This window comes from Heterodontus francisci, chromosome 42, assembly GCF_036365525.1.
Source record: "Heterodontus francisci isolate sHetFra1 chromosome 42, sHetFra1.hap1, whole genome shotgun sequence".
Lineage (NCBI taxonomy): Eukaryota > Metazoa > Chordata > Chondrichthyes > Heterodontiformes > Heterodontidae > Heterodontus > Heterodontus francisci.
The window spans coordinates 7,606,127-7,621,060 of NC_090412.1; positions in this window are offsets into that span (position 1 = coordinate 7,606,127).

Below are 14,934 nucleotides of genomic sequence, written 5' to 3' on the forward strand. Positions count from 1 at the left end.
GGAACCAAGTGAGGAGAGGTCCAACTGAGCTGAACAACAGGAGAAGCTTTGGAGGTAGTTCTGGGGTTGGCTGAGTCAAAGGCTGCAGAGAGGTTGAGGAAAACAAGGAGGGATAATGGGCAGTCACAGTCACAGAGGAAGTCACTTGTGATTTTGGTTAGTGCCATTTTGATGCTACAGCCTAGCCAAGAAGTGCTTTGGGTCCTTTGGAGCTCTTTGGGACTCACTCAGGGTTTATTTAAATGTTGCAAGAGTGTGTAAGCTGCCTACTGCACTCTCAAAGCATTTAGACTTTCATGGCTGGGAGCAGAGGTCTGTGCACCCTGAAACTATACCCAGAATTGTCCTGACAATTAGATTTACAGCTGTGTATCTGACATTACCTGGCTGGTAATGACTAATTTGTGTATCAATTCAATCAGTGTTGAATCTGTCACTTAATGATGCATGCCAGTGTCAGCCATGGTGTAGCTGACATGGTTTTGGCAAAGTATGGCAACAATTTTGTATTTTTCTTTGTGCAATTTAAATCAGAAAGGAACATTTCCAAGGAAATACAGAAAAAAAGGGCATCTAATGGGAAAGTTGCAGCTTGATCTGGGACCATTATCTATAAAATATTAAAATTCTTGCGTCCACATGAATTTCCTGTCCAAAGTAAAATGTAAAAATTTAAATGCTAAAAGTTTTAATCAATTTGTCAATAATTAGCATTGAAATGGTCTATGTAATCATTTAGAAATAAACAGTTGCCGGTAATGATGTACTAGCAGGCTCTGGTTTGCAATGGTGTGGAGCAAGTATAGTGTATTGTTCATTTATTTCTCATTTGACATGTTGGGTACTGTTGTACGAGACTCCACCTGGTACACAGCATTGAACTTGGGCAAGGTTTTGCAAGGCGTCCTATCTGCTTCTACCATGCTGAAGGCTAGTGTTTGACAAATAGCTAAGAAGAAACTCTGAGGCTTGGGACAACAGCGAAGAAAAGGCATTACCTAGAGGACAGGTATGTGAACACCTTAATTGGGTTGCAGGGAGGCAAGCAGTTACTTCTGAGGCTCAGCACTGCAAGTGATTGAACCACCATTGGATGTGATTTGGCATATGACCATACAACAACAACAACTTATATTTATATAGTGCATTTAACATAATGAAACATCCCGAGGCGCTTCACAGGAGCATTATAAAACAAAACATGACACTAAGCCACAAACGGCAATATTAAGTCAGATGACCAAAAGCTTGGTCAAAGAGGTGGGTTTTAAGGAATGTCTTAAAGGAGAGGTGGAGAGGCGTAGGGAGGGTATTCCAGAGCTTAGGGCCGAGGCAACTGAAAGACGGCAGCCAAGGGTGGAGCAATTAAAATCAGGGATTCACAAGAAGACAGAATTAGATAAGCGCAGATATCTTGGAGGGTTGTGGGGCTGAAGGAGATTATAGAGATAGGGAGGGGGTGAGGCCACAGTGGAATTTGAAAACAAGGATGAGAATGTTAAAATCAAGACGTTGCTTGACCGGGAGCCAGTGTAGATCAGCGAACACAGGGGTGATAGGTGAACGGGACTTTGTGTGAGTTAAGACACAGGCAGCAGAGCATACTGTGGCCCGAAGGATCATTGCAGCACATTGACACATTATGTGTTTTGCTGCTCTCCATGTAGTTTGAGAGGAGCTCAAATCCACTCCTGCCAGTTGTACAATGATCAATTAGTGTCTTTCTACCTCGGAGGAGGAGATAAGAATGATCTGTCTGGCGTTGGGTTAGCCCTATGATGACACACAATAGGAGATTAGAACTTAGTTGAATCTTTGTGGAACATGATCAAATATTACCATATACCTGACATCAGGCAAAAAAAACAGATCATTAGAATTGTTAGGGTACCAATGAATGATCAGAGATTCAAGTACTTGTGACTGATTCTTGTGAGTGCAGCATTAGCAGTCCCGCAGGAAAAATGGCAAAACTTAATTAGAAATACACTGACAAGGATAGAGCGTCTAATAAAAATTCCCTTGATGAAGAAAGCTCAGCAGTAGTGATGAATGGTTTACAGGTGAAGAGTAATAGCCACAAATAATTCATGGATTTACTAGTTAGTTGGACACTGAAAAGCGGGCTGCGAGAGTGGATTTTAGTTTACAAATCTGTATTTTTAATGTGCTTTGCATTTTCCTTCTCACATTAGGGCTGCCTGTGATGTGCACGGTTTTCTAACGAAGAACCGCCAATTGCCTGTCAGGACTGCTCAGCAACCTGCTGCTAAACAGAGCGTGGAACAGATGACAGAGATAATTGAAGGCATTAACTGGTGGTTGTAGGGAGCCCCTGATGTACCGCACACAGCCTGTTGATAATGCAAAGCAAAAAGAAAGGACTTGCATTTATTTAACGCCTTTCACCACCTCAGCACATCCCAAAGCACCTAATGAAGAGCTTGTACATAAGGCATCTTTAACACAGTTCTGTCTTTGCAAAAATCGTGTCCCAATATTTTATCATGTACATCCACCACGGACATTTTTAGAACATAAGATACAGCAACTCTTGAAGCCTCAGGATATCCCAAGTACTCTACAGTCACTGAATTACTTTTGAGGTGTGGTCTTGCTTTGTTAGCAAATGCGACAGCCAATTTTACGGATAGCAACGAGAAAAATGACCACTTAGTCTGTTTTTGGTGGTATTGGCTGAGGATGTTGGTTGGGACAGCAGGAGAACGCCCCAGCTCTTCTTCGAATGGTGCCATGGCCTCTTTTACATCCACCTGAGCAGGCGGACAGCGCCTTGATTTAATTTCTCGTCCAAAAAGCAGCAGCTGTAACAGTGCAGCGCTGTCTCAGTACTGCGCTGAAGTGCTGATCTCCTGGAGTGTGCCTTGAAACTATTATCCTCTACATCTCAACGTCAACTGAGCCAAGTCTGACATTTAGACCCAAGAAAAGTGTTGAAGCAGATCCTTCCATCTCGCAATGGGTACAGTACTGTCACTACTGGTGTGAGAGACTTTAGAAATACATTATATTGTTGTGCTGTTTACGAGGGAAACAGATTTAAATAATCTGGGCCTGCATGAGCCAAAACAAAGTTTTTAAAATATTGCTGTTGGAAGAAAGGTTGTCTGGAACCCAGAGTAATTGCTTGGAGCAGGGAAAGTGCAAGGCTGCTTGGAGAGAGACTTGCTGGGGTAAAGAAATTAGATGATGTGGAAGGAGGGAAGCGGAGAGAAAGACTGAGAGTTGACAGGGAGGGAGAGACTGAAGCAGTGATGTTGATACCAATACTAATAATACAATTATGCCACTTTATGGCTCAAATGTGTTTACTATATCTATTTTACGCCACATAGTACCTGTAGCAAAGAGTCAAATCCGCCTTGTTTTTATCTATCAAAGCAGCAAATACTGTTCGTCATCTTGTGTAAGATGGTTTGAATGCTGCTGTACCTCAGATTTTTCAGTTAGAATAATTTCACGCTGAGTGTAAAATAACGCTCACGCTCCCAGTATGTTCGCAGCAATCGTTCTTCGAGTACACAATGAAAACACAAAGTAACATCTGGTGCCTTGCCCATTCGCACTTGCACAACCCCCCCCCCCACCCCCTCTACTCCTATACACATGAGTTTATCATAGGGGCTCATTTATCTCCCAGTTCACAGCTCTTTACTTTAAGAATGCTGATGGACCTGCTGTGTGTTCCCAGTATTGTCAGCATTTTCTCATTTAGTTTATAACTGAGATCAGAGTTGAATATCTTTACATATTAAAACAAAACGGGGCCACCCTGGGATGAGGGAGGAGGGGAAAAAGTAGTACAATTTTCAGCTTGACTTGTTCGAATCTTGCATGCAGTCAGAACGTACAAAGCTGTGGCCGGGACTGACATGCCCTTCCAGCTGAAGGATGAGTCCTCAAGCCAATGGGAGGAAATGGAAAGCAGAACAAAAGGAGATACAACACTTTGTTTTGCTTTGCCTTCTTGGTAGCCCTGTTACTTAAAACTGTGATCTCCAGGAATGATTGACAAGGGGAATTACCTCATCATCACCATTCTGACTGGGAATAGTGGTGTCACTCCATTCAGCTGAAAATTTATTGGATGGTTGGATTTGCACAATTGCATTTGCCCCTGGTTGGTTCCAGATCACCGCTGGCAAATACCATCCTTGCTGGGTGTGGTTGCCTCGTGAGTTGGGGAAATGGTTTGTGACTTGCCAAAATCCACCTTCTAAATGGAAGGGCTTTATTTGCCTCTGTTTATCTCCCAGCTGTTTACGGGATGTTGCAGAAACAGGGCAACTGCCACATTCACCTACAGAACAAACTCAGTGCTCCAAAAAGTAATTAATTGTGTGCAGCGCTTTGAGGTGTTTCAATGTGAAAGTCACTATATAAATGTAACTTTTCTAATCCATAGGAACATTGGAAAGTATCACAGCAGAAAAGACCATTTTTGTCTATCTGACTGGTCTTAAAGTTCATAAACAGAAAGTAGTGTTCACTATATTCCTTAATGTATTTTTTTCATTAAATGCCTGTTCAAAATTCTTGAAATTACCAGCCATCATTGTCTCCCAGGCGATCTGTTCCAAGCAGTCATATGCTCGGTGAGAAATGGTTATGTCTGATCCACTATTTCACCCTTCCTCCCTGAGCTTGCCTTATTTTGTCATTCTTGGGTCTTGGCAAACAATTTCTCAGAGCTTAACTTGTTGATACGCTTAAGGATGTCGTATACCTCAACAAGGTTCCAGTGCCAGTCTTAAGCTCAGTGTAAGCAACCTCAGCCCCTGTAGTCTCTTCCTGTAGCCCCTTCCTAGAACCTCAACTACACATGTTTGGCAGAGATGCTGACTTTTTCGAGTTGTCAAGTGTGAGATTGCCAGAGACTATGTAGTGAATAACAACTCTGAAATTTTAAACACTGTGCGTGACTCACAAAGCAATTTTTACCTATTCTAAGGAAGAACTACTCAAGTGTATGATCAAAATCTATAAGAACTAGATTGACAATGCAAATCTATGTGGCAGCCTCAGAGTCACAAAAGAGGCTTGTTTATCTGACTTGCTAATGCACCCAAGTCTGGGCAGGGCTTAAACACATTACCTACTGAGCCATAGCCGAGAGTGCACCCAATTGAGATTCATATACGCAATGGTGACTGCAGTACTATAAACAGGTGGCCAATGAATATTTCTGTGTTGGGAGCATTGAAATTAAAAAGCTGATGGTTACAGGAGAGTTGATAAGACAAGCTAAGTAACTGATAAGATAAAGTGCACAGGAGTAATAAACTGATGATAAGTAAGGTTTCCATGTAAACCGGCTTTTACTGTCACTAGGTAACCTACATGCATCATGCATCAACTTATATCAAGTCAGAAAATATAGAGGTAAGATATCTTATTTTTATGAACTTGTGATATGCATTTATAACATATGATTTCACCATCTTGGCATCACATGCTGCAAATCTCTCCCCAAGCCTCTCTACCTTACTACTGCTCCCCCCACTTTCAGAAGCCACCTCCAAACATTCCTCTTTGCCTACGCTATCAGACCCCTCCCGTAAGTTAATCTGTTAATTGGGTGTCAATGGTTTGATTATAGGCAGGTGAAGGATGTTAATTGGGGTCTAAGTTGAGCACTTATAAGCAGACACTCACTGAGACTGGTGGAGGGTTTGAGTGAGGAGCTACATGTTACTTTGCACAATAAATGTAAAACTGAGTAAATATAGGCTCCAGCATTATCCTTCCATCACATGATTTCTGGAATTTAACACCATAACTCTGCTGCTCGCTTTACCCAGCATCCGATTACAGCGCTGGGCAATACTGAGGTGTTTTACTGCATTAAAGGTGCATCTTAAATGCATGTTGTTGATTTTGCTACAAATATCCCGGTACAGAAGAAAAAGTCTCTCCTGCGAAAATATATGAGCGGTGGCTGATTCTTGTGTAAGATTTAAAGCAGAAGATATGCGCCACCCAGTGTCATAATGGGAAAAGAATCGTCAGACCGAAGGTAACTCCAGCAATGAGAACGTTAATTATACTCTCTGCACTCGTCCCATCCAGAGGAATTTGAAATCCCACACTACCCCTGTTAGATTCACCCTTCTGCATTCACACATGCTACTGATTGAACATGGACAACATTTCTTGGAACTCAGAGAGAGATTAACCCAACATACAGTTCCTGATGGTAGCCACCAGGTGGTACCAAAAGCTAGATATTCTGAATGAATATTTTTGTCGTGTAAAGGCTGACTTCCTTCATGTAACTGTTCTGAGTGATCCACACATGAAAATATGCTGGTTAAAATCGCTTCTCATTTACTGTTATGTAGAATTCTTGATCTCGGCATCAAATAGTTTCCTATATTTGTTTAGTTTATTTGGCTTGTGCAGTTAGAAGGTTGTGGGTTCAAGCCCCAGTCCAGGACATGAACGTAAAGGCCGACACAGAATTGAGGGACTGCTGCATTATCAGATGCTGCATTGCCGTCTTTTGAATGAGACTTTAATCTGCGGTCCTGCCTAGTAGTTCAGACAGATGTTAAAGATCTCATGGCACTGTTCGAAGAAGAGTGGGAACTTCTCAGTGTCCTGGCCAAAACTCAACCAACGTCACACAGTGACTGGTCAATTGTCTCAGTTTTGTTTATGGGATCTTGTTCTGTGTAAAATGGCAGCTGCATTTCCCTACATAACGACAATCACTGCGTTTAAAGTACTGTACTTAATATAAACGCAAGTTTCCACTTTTTCTTTTAGCTCACTGAGTACTGTTAGACCAACAAATCCTTTTCCTGTTGCATATTAGCACAAAGGTATGTCTTGAACAATCCTGTTTTGTGTGTTTTAATTTGAGTCCATTACACAGTGCGTGATCACCAGGCAAAGATACAAACATTATACATTGTTCTCTGATTTATAGGATACCGTAGAACTATAGAGGACAGAAGGAGGCCATTCAGTCCATTGTGCTGTACTGGCCCTTTGCTAGAACATTCCAAAACTAATCCCAATGCCTTGCTCTCCCTGCATAGCCTGGGTTTAAACATCTGCTTCAACTATTTATCCAATTTTCCCTTACAAGGTGCAATCATCTCTGCTTCAACCATTCCCTGTGGCAAACCATTCCATTCTCCACAAACCCTCTGAGTAAAGAGATTAACATCCACCTGAACAGGCAGACAGGAGGGTCTCCGTTTAACACCTCATTCCAAAGAAGGTGCCTCTGACAATGCACTTTCCTTTGGTCTGAGAATGTAATGAGAGCCTGCAGCTTTCTGCTGGTATCACACACAAATGATTCAGTGCAATTTAAGCTGTTTTGTCTTTCTTTTATTTAAAAACAAAAGAAATCGACCACCCGCACCTTTTCATGCGGGATATATCATCAGCCAGTTAGGCGAGTTCTGACCAAACTAAAAGCTAACAGTTTATAAGAATCAATCTGCCATTATATACACACCCCTGTTGTTGCAGTCAGGTAATTAAAGAGAACAAAGAGAACAAAGAAAATTACAGCACAGGAACAGGCCCTTCGGCCCTCCAAGCCTGCACCGATCCAGATCCTCTATCTAAACATGTCGCCTATTTTCTAAGGGTCTGTATAAAGAGATGATTAGTGCAGCTGATTTGTTATCACTTGTTTGCTCAGTGACCAGCATTTTAATGACCTCTGGCACTTTAATACAAATTCTCAGGTAGTAAATCATGCTCCAGGTGGGAGGTGGAGACGTTTACAAGAATATAGGAACAGGAGGACGCCGTTTGGCCCCTCAAGCCTGATCCAGCATTCTGTGAGATCATAGCTGATCTGTGACCTAACTCCACATATCCGCTCTTAGCCCATATCCCTTAATATCTTTAGTGAACAAAAATCTATCAATCTCAGTTTTAAAATTAACAATTGATCCAGCATCAATTGTTGTTTGTAGACGCGAGTTTTAAACTTCTACCACTCTTTGTGTGTAGAAGTGTTTCCTAATTTTATTCCTGAAAGTTTTGGCTCTAATTTTGAGACCATGCCCTCGAGTTCTGGACTCCTCAACCAGCAGAAATAAGTTCTCTTTATCTACCCTAATTGTTACCATAGCATAGGAGTCCAGGTATCATTCTGGTAAATCTACACTGCACTCTCTCCGAGGCCAATATATCCTTCCTAAGGTGTGGTGCCCAGAACTGCTCACAGTAACTCCAGGCGTGGTCTAACCAGGGCTTTGTATAGTTGAAGCATGACTTCTACCCCCTTATAGTCTTGTCCTCTAGATTTAAAGGCCAGCATTCCATTAACTATTTTGATTATTTTCTCTACCTAATTTATTGCACTTTGCACAGTCACTCACCCTCTTGGTGAACATCAGAATTGCTACATTAACTGTTTTCACAGAAGAACACAATGAAGTACAGGACCAGGTAAGACATTACAACACATCTGGCTGGTCCCAAAAACCAATGGTCCTGAAACATCCCCTCAAGTATCTCTCCATTTCTTCCTTGAACGTTCCTGCTGTATCTGCCTCACCAGGCAGTTCCTTCCACGCATTTATCACCCTTTGCCTAAAGCAGTTAATCTGTCTGTGTACCTACCCCCTTCTATGCTTGAGCTTATGTGCCTTGTTTCTAACAATCTCAAATACATTACTGAGCTTCAATTTATCTGTTGCCTTAAGGACCTTGAGTACTTGAATAATATCTTCCCTGTGCCTTCTCTTCACCGGTAAACAATCCCAAACTCTTTCTCTTCTCCTCGCAACTCACATACCTTAACCTCAGTATCACTTCGGTTGCCCTTTTTTTGCATCGTCTCCAATACCTGGATAACTTTGTTACATTGTGGGGTTCAGAAATGTACCCAGAACTTTAGGTGTGGCTGTACCATTGCCTTGCACAGACGCATTGCCACCTCTAGATCCCTCTGACCACACATCCCATGATTCGGTTAGCTGTCCTTGGTGCTGCCGCACTCTGCCCTGTTGTTTCCATGGCACAATACCCACCCACAGATCTCCCTTCCTGCCTTGTGCCCTGTACTAGTTCCCACTACTTTTGCTCATTGTTTCAGTTTCCACTGTCCCATACATTCTTGCAGCAATTACTTGCCCCCCTCACAGGGTGTAGTCTACATTTTGCCATGACCCTTGACCATCTAAGGTCTGGAGACCCTCACATGCAAACCTTTATTTCAGTTCACAAATTTGAAAACTTGCCAGTTCTTATTGGTGATATGGTGGCGGGTGGCGTTTGAGAGAAGAGAATGAAGAAATTACTGTTTCACACTCTGGTTGACAACAGCTGTTGGCACCAAATAAATACTTGAGGCTTATTCTTGATGATTTTACATTAAGAAATTAACTTCTGGGAGAGATAATAATTCTCAATTATGGCACAATAACTGCTCTGGAGTCACAGCAGATTCTTCATAACCTCATAAAGCAGCTTAACTGCCTCCTGTGTTTCACAGTTTCCTTGTGCTTAAAAGGATATTTTTAATCAATTGAAACCCTGTTTTGGTACCTCATTTGTCATGTGATATTAGCAGAACACACAGTGAGGAGCAGAGGGACACCAACCTGTTAGCATCGAGATGATGACCCATAGAACTTGTGACTTTTCCGCTTGGGGCAGAGCCCCTAGGATTCTGCAGCACCTCAGCATCTAACTCTGCCAAACGAAGGTTCCGATTCTGTGACATTGGTCCTGAGTTTGGGGAGATTTCAGTCTCAGTATAATTACTGAAAGCAGTCTACTGAACAGTGCTAAACTGGTAACTTTTGTTTAGAAAAATTGGCCATTTAAACTGTTTAAAAGTTGTCTAAAGTGCCGAGCATTTGTGTCCCCACGGGTAGCTCAGCTGTTTATAGTAACATCTGCCTCAACTTACTTAGCCAGATGAGGCAACAAGATGTTAAGTGGCAGGTAACCAACGCCTGGTGTCCCAACACCAATAATGGTGTACCAGTGCCAATGCTTACGAACATATGAATTAGGAGCAGGAGTAGGCCACTCGGCCCCTTGAGCCTGTTCCGCCATTCAATAAGTTCATGGCTGAACTGATTACTTCACATCTCCACCTACCCCCAATAACCTTCCACCCACTTGCATATCAAGAATCTATCTACCTCTGTCTTAAACATATTCAAAGACTCTGCTTCCACCGCCTTTTGAGGACGAGAGTTCCAAAGACTTAAATGGCGACTCCTTATTTTTAAACAGTGACCCCTGGTTCTAGATTCTCCCACAAGGGGAAACATCCTTTCCAAATCCACCCTGCCAAGACCCCTCAGGATCTTATTTGTTTCAATCAAGTCGCCTTTTACTCTTCTGAATTCCAGCGGATACAAGCCTAGCCTGTCCATTCTTTCCTCATAAGATAGCCCACCCATTCCAGGTATCAGTCTGGTAAACCTTCTCTGAACTGCCGCCAACGCATTTACATCCTTCCTTAAATAAGGAGACCAATACTGTACATAGTACTCCAGATGTGGTCTCACCAATGCCCTGTATAACTGAAGCATAACCTCCCTACTTTTGTATTCAATTCCCCTTGTGATAAACAATAACATTCTATTAGCTTTCCTAATTACATGCTGTACCTGCAGACTAACCTTTTGCAATTCATGCACTAGGACACCCAGATCCCTCTGCATCTCAGAGCTCTGCAATCTCTCACCATATAGATAATATGTTTCTTTGTTATTTTTCCTGCCAAAATGGACAACTTCGTATTTTCCCACATTATACTCCATCTGCCAGATTTTTGCCCACTCATTTAACCTATCTATATCACTTTGTAGCCTCCTGTTGTCCTCTTCACAACCTACTTTCCTATCTATCTTTGTGTCATCAGTAAAGTTAGCAACCATACCTTTGGTCCCTTCATCTAAGTCATCTAATTGTAAAAAGTTGAGGCCCCAGCACTCATCCCTGTGGCACACCACTCGTTACATCTTGCCAACCAGAAAATGACCCATTTATGCCTACTCTCTGTTTCCTGTTAGCTAGCCAATCTTCTATCCATGCCAATATGTTACCCCCTACACCATGAGCTTTTATTTTCTGCAATAACCTTTGATGTGGCACCTTATAAAATGCCTTCTGGAAATCTAAGTACAATACATCCACCAGTTTCCCTTCATCCACAGCACATGTAACTCCCTCAAAGAACTCCAAAAAATTGGTTAAACATGATTTCCCTTTCACAAAACCATGTTGACTCTGCCTGATTACCTTGAATTTTTCTAAGTGCTCTGCTATAATGTCTTTAATAATAGCTTCTAACATTTTCCCTAAGACAAATGTTAAGCTAACTGGTCTGTAGTTTCCTGCTTTCTGTCTCCCTCCCTTTTTGAATAAAGGAGTTACATTCGCTATTTTCCAGTCGAGCGGAACCTTCACCGAATCAAGGGAATTTTGGAAAATTAAAACTAACGTATCAACTATCTCACTAGCCATTTCTTTTAAGACCCGAGGATGAAGTCCATCAGGACCCAGGGACTTGTCAGCCCACAGCTCCAACAATTTGTTCAGTACCACTTCCCTGGTGATTGTAATTTTCTTGAGTTTCTCCCTCCCTTCCATTTCCTGACTTCCAGCTAAAACTGGGATGTTACTTGTATCCTCAATAGTGAAGACCGATGCAAAATATCTGTTCAATTCATCTGCCATCTCCTTATTATCCATTATTAATTCCCCACACTCACTTCATATAGAACCAACGTTCACTTTGTTAACTGTTTAAAAAAAAAAATCTATAGAAACTCTTACTATCTGTCTATATTTCTAGCTAGCTTTCTCTCATACTCTAATTTTAACTTCCTTATCAACATTTTAGTCATTATTTGCTGTTTTTTATATTCTGTCCAATCTTCTGACCTGCCTCCCATCTTTGCGCAATTAGAGGCTTTTTCTTTAAGTTTGATACCATCTTTAACTGTTTTAGTTAACCATGGATGGCGGGTCCCCCCGCCCCCTTGGAATTTTTCTTTCGCGTTGAAATATATCTACTCTGTGTATTCTGAAATATCACCTTAAATGTCTGCCACTGCATCTCTGTTGACCTCTCCCTTAACCTAATTTGCCTAGTTTACTTTAGCTAGCTCTGCTTTCATGCCCTCATAATTGCCCTTAATTAACTTTAAATACTGGTCCTGGACCCACTCTTCTGTCCCTCAAACTGAATGTAAAATTCAATCATATTATGATTGCTGCTACCTAGGGGCGCCTTAACTATGAGGTCATTAATTAATCCTATCCTGTTGCACAATACCAGGTCTAGTATAGCCTGCTCTCTGGTTGGCTCCAGAACGTACTGTTCCAAGAAGTTATCCCAAAAGCATTCTGTGCACTCCTCATCTAGGCTACCTCTGTCCATCTGATTTTTCCAGTCTATATGTAGGTTAAAATCCCCCATGATTATCTCCGTACCTTTCTGACAAGCTGCTTGATATACTAGTACCAAGTGTCCCAATATGTAATGTACCAATATTTAGTGTTCTGGGTTCAAATGGTGTCATTGACCTGCTAAACCAGGCTCCAGAGTTTCTGTCAAGCCAGATATGAAGAAGTTGAGATTAACGGGGTTACATAATGCTCATGCATTTCATACTTTGCACACTTTATATTGCAGGTTAAGTGTGCAAGGTGTGCAATGCAGAAGCTGCAAATCAATGGCGATTAGAAGGCTGGTTTCAGCTGACACTATTTGGATTTTGGACTCAGCACTCAATGCTGGTATTTGAACTTTGTCATTTGCGACTGTAAACTCAGGATCTTTGGCCCTGGAAAGAGACATCTCTGAGAGCGCCTTGTGGAGATGTATAATCTCCTTAATGGGATAGCAAGGGGCAATGCCTTCAAATACATTAGGACAGGAGAGAGCAGGGTCAGGAGTTGGAAGGGCAAATTTAGAACAAATGTCAGTAATTATTTCATTATATAGAAAGTAGCCAACGGATGGAATATGTTTCCAGGAAGGGTGGGTGAGATGGGGCTCTGGACTCATTTAAGAAATAGCTGGTTGCTGCAATGGGGAGACTTGGGGCAGGATTTCATCCTGCCCTTGGAGATGCGAATTGAGGCGGGACACAAATGGCAAGGGGTGGCATTGGATGGTGTTCCCAATATTGTCCTGGCCCCCTGCCATTTTGTCCAGGGCAGCCTCCGGCCACCGCTCCAATTTTACCAGTCATAGGGTCCTGCCACCATGTGGAGACACCACCAGGTCCTAGCGGGCTCGTTGGGAGGGACCCACTTCTGGGGGCAATCATGGCTCCAATCCCCCCCCCCCACCAGCAATGATGGTCACATCCACGGCAAGACCTCCTCCCCCCACCTCCTCACCAATCCCCCATCCCCCCCCACCCCACCCTGTCTCCCCGGGGCCTGCCTAAATGACTCTGGCAACCCCGACTCCAGTAACCACTCCCGGGGACTCTGATGTCCTTGATAATGCAGAGCTGGTGGCCTTCCAATTGCCTGGCAGCTCTGAAGGAGGGAGCTCAATCCTAAAGGGAAGGTGTCCCCAACAATGGGCAGTTAATTGGCTGCCCGCCATGAAATTACAATCGGGGTCCGATGGATGGCCGAGGCGGGGTCTCACCCCCATCTTTGGACCCGCTGGTGGAACCCCTGTCAACAACAACAACTTAGATTTATATCTAAGGCATTATATAAGATATATTTAAATATTTATATATAAAATAAAATCCCGTCCAGTGTTCTGGACTTCTGGTCACACCCACTGAAATACCTTGCTGACCCCCGATCACTGAGTTTTTCAATGCTGGAGATGAAACTGTTAAAAGGACGAATGCAGTAAGAAAAAAAACCCAGAAGCTTTTTTAACAAAAACCACAGCTGTTGTATTATTAAAAGGAATTTTTGACCTTGGTAAATGGCTCTCGATAATAATCTTTTTTATATGGCGGGATTTGTCTGCTCCATCTTTGTTCAGAACTATACCCTTTGCCCTTGCATCTAACCTTACTGCAGAGCTGAAAGGAGAGGAAAACATTTAGCGCCCAGTGAAACCATATTATCTATAGAGAGGCTGTCATTTGAATGATATCTTTGGCTACACTTACCAACCGATACCATCAGTCCCTGCAGTCTCTGCAAACCACGCTTCTCAGATAGTATTCCCTGGGCGAGCTGTGCTCAGAATCACCACAGATAGAAAAAGGAAGACATAACCTCTTCATCAATAAAAGGGAAAGCCTTCTGTTTTGAATTTATTGCAATTCTAAAACATTTCAAACAACTTCAAACACTAGAGTCCTGCCCTAGTGGGAACTGGACGGGTTTGAGTCAGATGCCTGTTTTACACTCTTCCCAACTTTACTCTCTGTTAATTAAAATGCAGCAGCATATTGAGCGGGATGTAACTTGGACGCTTAGCCCAATCCTGCCCCGTTCTCGCCAGGTTAGATTCAAACTGGTACATCTGAATTACTTTGAAGTACAGGTGATTGCTATTACGCAAGCAAATATAACAGCTATTTTGCACTCAGCAAAATCTCACAACAGCAGTGAGCAACCTTGAGCAGATCTTGGTTGATTGTCTCATTCAAAGGATAGCACCTCCGATAATGCTGCTCAGATCGATAAGTGTAATGTAATTATAAATACATTCAAAAGAAGCATGTTTATGGGCCACTATACTTATGGGGTAATTTTCGGACTTCATGCTGCTGGTGGGAGTCTTGCCATTCAGCCCATGATTTTCTGTATGATACTTCACCAATGTGGCACTCCCTCAGTACTGCACTGAAGTGTCAGCCTTGACTGTGAGTTCAGGGACTGGTTTGGGGCTCAAACTCACAACATTCTGACCCAAAGCAGCACACAAATGATACCAATTATAAGACTTCTTTCTTTTCATTTCTAATGGAGAGAATCACAATTGGGTCA